At 42.3% G+C, this 7831-nt stretch overlaps 1 non-coding gene across 1 annotated transcript; it reads left to right on the top strand.

Annotated features, from left to right (window-relative positions):
- The first annotated feature begins 2303 nt into the window (after positions 1-2303).
- LOC122151533 lies at positions 2304-2429 on the top strand. Its single transcript, XR_006164196.1, has one exon. It is a non-coding gene; the product is annotated as a small nucleolar RNA SNORA26 (small nucleolar RNA).
- Positions 2430-7831: the final 5402 nt, after the last annotated feature.

The raw sequence follows: 7831 nt of genomic DNA, 5'->3' as shown, positions 1-7831 counted from the left end.
CGGGATCGGGCAGTGTTTCGTTCTGCTGTGCATGGGGTCACTATGAGTCGGAAACGACTCGACGGCACTTAACAACAACAACAACAACAACACAAAAAGGAAAACGCTTCATCAGCTTCCCATTGTTCTTAGCACAATAATGGACCTCCTATATATGTGGTCTGGCCTCATGCCACTTTGCTTCTGCATTCCTAAATTCCATTTACATTCTTTGATTGTGGAAAAGGATAGTAATAATGGTGACACAACAAAAAAATGTCATCAATGTCCCTGAGCTGTAAATGTGGAAGTTGTTATGTTGATGAATGTCTTGTTGTGTACATTTTCATCACAATAAAACAAAACAAACAAACAAAAAAAAACACTGGCAGCAATGGAAAGGAAAATTCCCACTCTTTGGAGCCTTCAAAAACAACAAAAAAACCACAACTCACTGCTGTGGAGTCCATTGCAACTCATAGTGACCCCTCCTTGGGTTTCTGAGGCCGTATTTCTAAGGAAGTAGATTACCCAGTCTTCTTTCCGAGGAGTGGGTGGCGGGCTTACCTTCATGGATAGCAGTCAAGTGCCTTATGCACTACCCACCAGAGTTACAACTGGTCAAGTGCTTTTCTGTTCTAAATCGACCCTCTGCACAAACTAGTCTTTCGGAGACCTTTAAAGTCAAACCCAACTTGAGAAGCCTACCTTGACCAGCCAATCAAATGCAGGCCCCGTCCCTTCTTACCTTCCCACGCCAGCACTCTCTGGGGGAAGATTTCGTGGCACAGAGTAGTGTTCAGACTGCTTGGGTTCAAGTTCCCGATCATCCGCTTGCTAGTTTCTCTGTGACGATTTACCCAACGTGTTTCACCACCTATAACTTGGAGATAATAAAAGATATTCTGATGATTAAATTAGTTAACAGATGGTGAGAGCTTAGAACATGTATTTCAACTTTATTCCATTGACTTATCTGCCAGGTTTTGAGTCCGTCTTCCAAGGAAGGTTTATGGTATCTACCATTCCCCGCCCCTGGCTGAGCCCGGTTTACCTACTGAACAGGGAAATGAATGAACAAGGAGCTTGAGGAAAGGAGGCTGGTCTGCCCAAGTCTGGGAGCACCTGTGGGTGTCACCTTGATAAACGAGATGCGGTCGCTGCTTCTCTTTATGCTTACGGTTTAGCAGAAGACACACCCATCATATTTGACTAATGTGGTTTTAGGAAAGAGAATCTCTGGGTCGTGGTCCAGTCCTGAAGTAGCTGCAAAGACTCTCTTGCCTCTCTGACCTCTTACCGGAGAGTCGCCAAAGAAAGCACTTTAGCCTGGGAGAACCAGACACATGCCGGCCAATGCTTCACGAGATTTCGAAAGAGTCCTGCTTTCGCGCCCCAGAGGCTCTCAGAACAAGATTCTGCGCAGGGTCAGTTGGTCCTTCCGCTGCAGCGGGCGCCGCAGGGCCAGGGCGGGCCGAGGACCTGGGGTAGCCAATGGCCGGGTCTGCCTTAACCCGCCCCAGCCTTTCCTCCATTGGCTGCGCATCCTTGCCCTGCCCGCTCTGCCTGCAGGGAATTGGCTGCCTGTCCACCACTGGCCCGCCCCGCGCCCTAGACCTTCCCGGCCAATCTTGCGGGTTTCTCTTGGTCAGAGGAGTTGTCGGTAAGTGTTGTCGTGGCTGCGGCCTTGCGCGGTGGGGCTGCCAAGAGCCGGAGTGGGTTTGCCCCACGTCCCCTGGAGCTTTGCCCGCCCAGAGCCCCACTGCTCCCGGCGGCCAGAACGCAGGGGTAGAGCAGTCCTCGGAGGCCCGGGGGGCGGGCGGTCGTGTCCGTTCCGGGGTCGCGCGAGGCACAGGCGCCGCGCTTAGCTCGCGGAGGCGCCGGCACGCAGGCTTGATGTTGCCCTTTGCTTCCTCAGGGCGGATCCACGCCTGCTTTGTGGCAGATTGGGGGCCCGGCTCTCCCGCTGCAGGAAGAGTGGGTCGAGGCCGACCTTGGGCTAATGCAATTCATCGCAAACATCTGCCGAGGTTCAGCAGCCGTAATTCTAAGTTCAGGTACGTCCCTGTCTCGGAGCAAACCGAGATCAGGCTCGGAACATGTGGCCAATGGCGCTGGAGGTTCCCTGCACGTGTTCAGTGCAAAAGCCGGCATCCTGCTCTCTTTAATGGAAATGAAATTGTATACACGGCTCCACCCAACAGAAAAGCTGCTTCTGAACCCTTTTAAGAAACTGAGGTCTGAGGGGTTCTGATGTGAGGGGAGTGTGGGAAATAATGAACAAGAGAACCTGGTAAAAACAAATGCAGAAATCACCCTTTCTTGTGCCCTTTTAAGGTTGCTGCAGTACTTTAAGAGGCTAACACAGAAGGGTACAGTAAGTCTCCCTAAAACCCAGAGAGGAGCCCAGAGAACTAACTCCTCTTTGGATCCTGTCTGGAGTCACAGCTAAACCAGAAGGAAATTTGTTACAGTTTAAGCACCTGCCTTATGACATTCTTGTACAGCACTTAGCACAAGTGATAACCTTGTAGCTTTGTTCTGATGACTCGGGCAGTGTTTACACTTGCCACATCTACAGACTTCTGGATAGAATAGAAAGTTTTCTAGAAGATAAGGGAATTTGAAAGTAGAAGAATATACACATGTGCACACAAAGCTTTTTTTTTTTTTGTAATGCTTTTAATTGGTTTCAAAGAATAAACTTTGGGTAATCATCATGTGTGTTTATGAACTAAAAACTTTTTTAAATTTCCTTTAGGTGGAAAGCTACACACTTTAAGCTGGGATGATCTGCTTTGCCAACTTCCATGGACATTTTAATCTTCAGTGTTACGGGGCATGTCTGTCTGGTGTAAGTTGTAGCTGCAGCAGTAGAATTGTAGAACAGTGTAGTGTTTATTGAACACTTACCTGGGATGCTGAGTCTTGTGGTAGGTTCCTTACATGCATCTTTCTATTTATTCCTCACACATCCCATTTTATGCATGAGTAAACTCAAAAGGTAAACTAAGACTCAGATAATTACTTTAAAAAAAAAAAATACTGAGTACATCCTTAGAGTGGAGTTATTCAGAGTAATGATGGTAAGAAATGGAATCTGTCCCTACCTGTATGTGTTAGGAAAAATTGAGCATTGAAATGAGAGGTTTCAGAGAAGGCATTAAAAGATAAGCAGTATTGTGTGTTTAGGGTAAATGGGTCAGAGTTAGGTATGAATTAGTACAAAGGTACATGAAGGGACACAGCATGCTGAATTAGAATAGTGGAAGTGCTAAGTGGGAAAAGAAATTTTTGTATTGTAAATTCTTGACACAATCTCAATTTTTCTTCCGTGAAATGAAGATAGAGTATATGGAGATAGATAGACAGGACCAGTACTGGGCCCTGAGGAAAACCTTTTCACCTGACATGATGGATTTATTAGTTTCATTTCAGGGAAAGGTTAATTACTGAACCTTGAATTCAGTACTCAAAGGTCCTTCTGTTCGAGGTCTCTTCTGACCACTCTGTTTAAAAGTGTAAATTTTTCTTCATCGCTTTCACCTTTTTTCTCCTTCCTGGAATTCTTTATCACCTGATCACCTCGAGGCAAGCTATGTTGTTTATTTATATGTCTTAAGTTTTTTCTAGAATATAAGCTTCACAAGGGCAGGTATAGTTGCTGAACGATACCAAAGAGGGTGTGACAAGGATTAAAGCCCTCAGTTGACCATGGACATTACTCAACTAGATGTAAGATTGAGTTCACTCATACCCAACTAGCAGGTTTTGAACTTGGACATTAGCTATTATCAGATGTAAGTTTTTCAAAACTTTTAAATAAATTCACCATTTGGAATGGCTTACTTTGCTTCCCTTTTTTTCCCCTCTTTAAGTATTGAAAAATGTATACACAAATGTACTTAGCCTTTCATAGTGTCAAATACTAACCAAACTGAGTCAAAGTTGTAAAACTAGAATGCAATTACTGGAATATTAGAAAATACCTATTTGACAGTTGAGGTCTGATGTTTTTATCAAATAACACAAATGATTTTGAGATGTGATAAGCCACACAATATTGGGTTAAAAGTTGAGTAACTTTTGAGACTAGCTTTATTGCTCCTATATGTACAGGTTGTAGGGAATAAAAAGTCAAAATATTCTCAAAATTACTGATGATAGACACAGGCATTTTTGATATTTGAAACTTGATTAAACTGCAAGAAAACTATCACGCAACAGCACAAAATAAATGGGTTAGCAAGCACGTTTATTGGTCAGTTTTAAAGGCTTTCCAAATGTTTTAGTAATTCATTGAATTAACATTTATTTACCCAGACTTGTATGATAGACACTATAAATCAAAGGTGATTATAAATATTTTATTCAATATTTGATACACTGTAGAAGTTTTGATTTAATGAGTGAAAAATTAAAGCATCACAATTCCCAGATAATGGTGATGCTACTGGGTGAAGATGATCACTTAACATTCCATATTCCATCTGTGCCAGGTACAACTGTAATTTATCCCATGTATTGTAAGTAAATGCTGTATATCTTAGATAAATATGTCTGGTCTGTTACAGGTTTTTTTTTTTTTTTTTTCCTATCATTTCTTTCTTATACTTGTATACAATGGCTCCTGATAGTCTTACAAATAGTTGGTTATTATCCATCCATTTCAGCATAGTAGACGATTTTACAAAAACTTGTAAAAGTGGGGTGTTTGGTGTAATAGGGTTGAGGATCACTGATAATCCCAAGTGATTCTCTGAAAACCACACTCAATCCCAGTAAAACTAGATTTCCCAGGCCCCCTTCTCACAGGGTGCAGGTTAGAAAGTTGACAGTGATACAATAAACATCATGAGAACCTGTTAGTGGGCTTCCATGATTCAGAAACCTGTGCGCTTTAGAATACCAATGTGATTAGTTAGCAGTTTCTCAGCATAGAGATTGTTTATGTTAATGTTAGGTAGCTAATACTTGTGTACTTTAAGTAACCGCTAAATCTGTAATAAGTCAATTGCAAGTTCTCCACCCCCAGCAAGTGTTCAGTCCTTGTATGGTCCTGCTATTTCAGGTTTAAGATCACACATCTAAAGCATGCTGTTAATAGTCTCTCCTATACTCCCTCTCACCCTGCACTGAATATATTTGGGAGAGAATGCTGACTAGGTAGGTGTGTCCCTCCACTCCCTGGACAGTTCAGGGCTTTCCCATGGGTTAGGTAAGTGGCATTGCTTCAGTCAATCCCAACCCCGAAGTCATGTTCTTGTACTAACTTGTGGCTTTGGTCACAGAGCAATAGAAATTCTCAACTTCATGAAGGAGAACTAAGCTAAATTTCTGCCTAGTTTACTTCATGCAGAGCCACCACCTGTCAGTGGAGGCTGGTGGGTTGCTATGATGCCAAACAGGATTCAATGGAGCATTTCAGACTATAACAAAATAGGAAGAGAGGCCTAGTGACTTAAAAATTCAGAACAGAGGTCCAGTCCACAGCAGACCAGGGGCGTGGTAAAGGTTGGAGGCATTTCATTCCACTGCATGGGGTCACTGAGTAAGGAATGGCAGATAACAAGCTCAGATCTTAATTCATTAATTCCTAAATTCAGTTAAGCAATGTAGTTGCCTGTGACCCTCTTAATAGCTTTTCTTGTATGTAGAAATTTGTTATGTTTTTAAGTTATCTCAGGAGAATGAAATGAAGTACTCTGCCAAAAAAAATGGTGAGAATTATAATAGTAAAATGAGAGACAACCTAGATGCCTCATGAGGAAAATTTGAATAAAGGTGGTATATCTATGCTGAGGAATGCTATGTAGTGATATAGGGAACAAATTAGGGAGCTCTGATGGCATAATGCCTAAGGTATTTGACTACTAACCAGAAGGCTGGCTGTTCAAACCCATCAGCCACTCAGGAGGAAGATTGGACAATCTGTTTCCATAGATACACTGCCTCAGAAGCCAAGGAGTGGTTGCTATGAGTTGAATTGACTCGACAGTGAGTTTGTTTTGGTTTGGTGGTGTAAAAGTACTAAGTGAAGTTTCTGAAAAGGATTCAGAAGTTCAGAGACCTAGATCAGTAATACTGGAAATGTCTTAGTTATCTAGTGCTACTGTAACAAATGCAAGTGGGTGAGAAATTTACTTTCTCACAGTGTTGTTGTTGTTATGTACCGTCGAGTCGGCCCCGACTCATAGCGACCCCTCCTTGGGTTTCTGAGGCAGTATCACTACGGAAGTAGGATTGCCCAACCTTCCTTCCGAGGAGTGGCTGGTGGGTTTGAACTGCCAGCCTTCTGGTTAGCAGTCAAATGCTTTAGCCACTATGCTACCAGAGCACAGTGTAGGAGGGTAGAAGTCCAAATTCAGGGCATCAGTTCTAGGTGAGGGCTTTGGGGGAAGATCTTTGTTTCAACATCTGTGGGCCTAGTGTTCCTTGGAGATCTCCATATATCTTGGCATCAATTTTACCAAGTCTACAAGGTTTGTAGAAAAGGGACCCTGACTGTAAAGGCTGTGGCTGCAATCCTGTCCCCCTTCCCTTGTTCTTAGTGGTACTGAGGTCACTCTACTGGCTTCTCTCTCCTTTTATCTCTTGTAAGATAAATGGTGATACAGGAGACACAATTACATCAGATTTGGGCTGTGACTTGAGTAAGGATGTTGCATCCCACCCTAATCCCCTTAAAACTGATTGGCCAATCACAGCAGATCACATCATGAGGGATGATTACATCATTACATAACTGCCAAACCATAGAATCATGACCCAGCCAAGTTGACACATTTTTTTGGAATACAGTTTAATCGTGACATTCCACCTTTTGGCCCCCCAAAATTGATGTCCTTGCCACATGGAAAACACTTCTGTCATATTAATCCCAAACGTCTTGAATACAAGTCCAAATTCCATCCTGGAGGCAAAATTCTTCATCTGTGAGTCCAGAATACAAGTTACCTGCCTCCAAAATACAATAGTGGAATAGGCACAACATTTGCAAAACAAATGGGAGAAATTGGAAGGAAAGAAGGGGTAATAGACACCAAGCAAGTCAAAAATCCAGAACAATTTACATTGACTCTCAAGCCTTAAAAATTATCCTCTTTGAGACTAGCCAGTGTCCCTGACCCCCAGGTTCTGAATGTTGGCCTAAAGCTTCCACCTCAAATTTTCCATAGAGATACTGCCTCAGTACATAAATGATATAGATGGAGGCAAGCTTTTGGGACCTTCATTTCCTGATGCAACATAATTCAATGAGAAGGAATAGCTGCAAAGACACACTAATCAAAAGAACGTGGAACATCTGAAGTATGAATCTGGGAAAATTGGAAGTAAAAATTGAAATGGAACACATAAAGATGGATAGCCTAGGCATTAGTGAGCTGAAAAGGACTAGTGTTCATTTTGCACTGGACATTTACCTGGTCTATCACGTCAGGAATGACACATTGAAGAGGAATGGCATCACATTCATCATCAAAAAGATGTCACCACAGGGAGGAAGTGGGAAGAGAGCTGTTGTATTATGGGGATTGCAATCAATGTCATGAAACAAAATATTATGTCATGCTGTATGGAAAATTAATTTCTCTGTAAGCTTTCACCCAAATCACAATATAAATAAATGAAAAAAATAACTGGGTAGAACAAAAATTTTCAATTATGCTGAAGTACAGTGCTGTCATTGATGGATAATATCCATATGTATACAAGGAAGACCAGTTAATAGGTCATTCAGCCATTTTAGGAGGTAACATGATTAAGAACCAATGGTATTGAAAGAAGAAATCCAAGCTGAACTGAAGACATTGGCAACAAACAAGACTCTTGTTCCTAGACTGACAGAATA

Source organism: Orycteropus afer, unplaced genomic scaffold (assembly GCF_000298275.1).
Source record: "Orycteropus afer afer isolate SDZICR_OR568_19922 unplaced genomic scaffold, OryAfe1.0 scaffold00532, whole genome shotgun sequence".
Classification (NCBI taxonomy): Eukaryota; Metazoa; Chordata; class Mammalia; order Tubulidentata; family Orycteropodidae; genus Orycteropus; species Orycteropus afer.
This window is presented reverse-complemented; position numbering and strand designations above follow the sequence as displayed.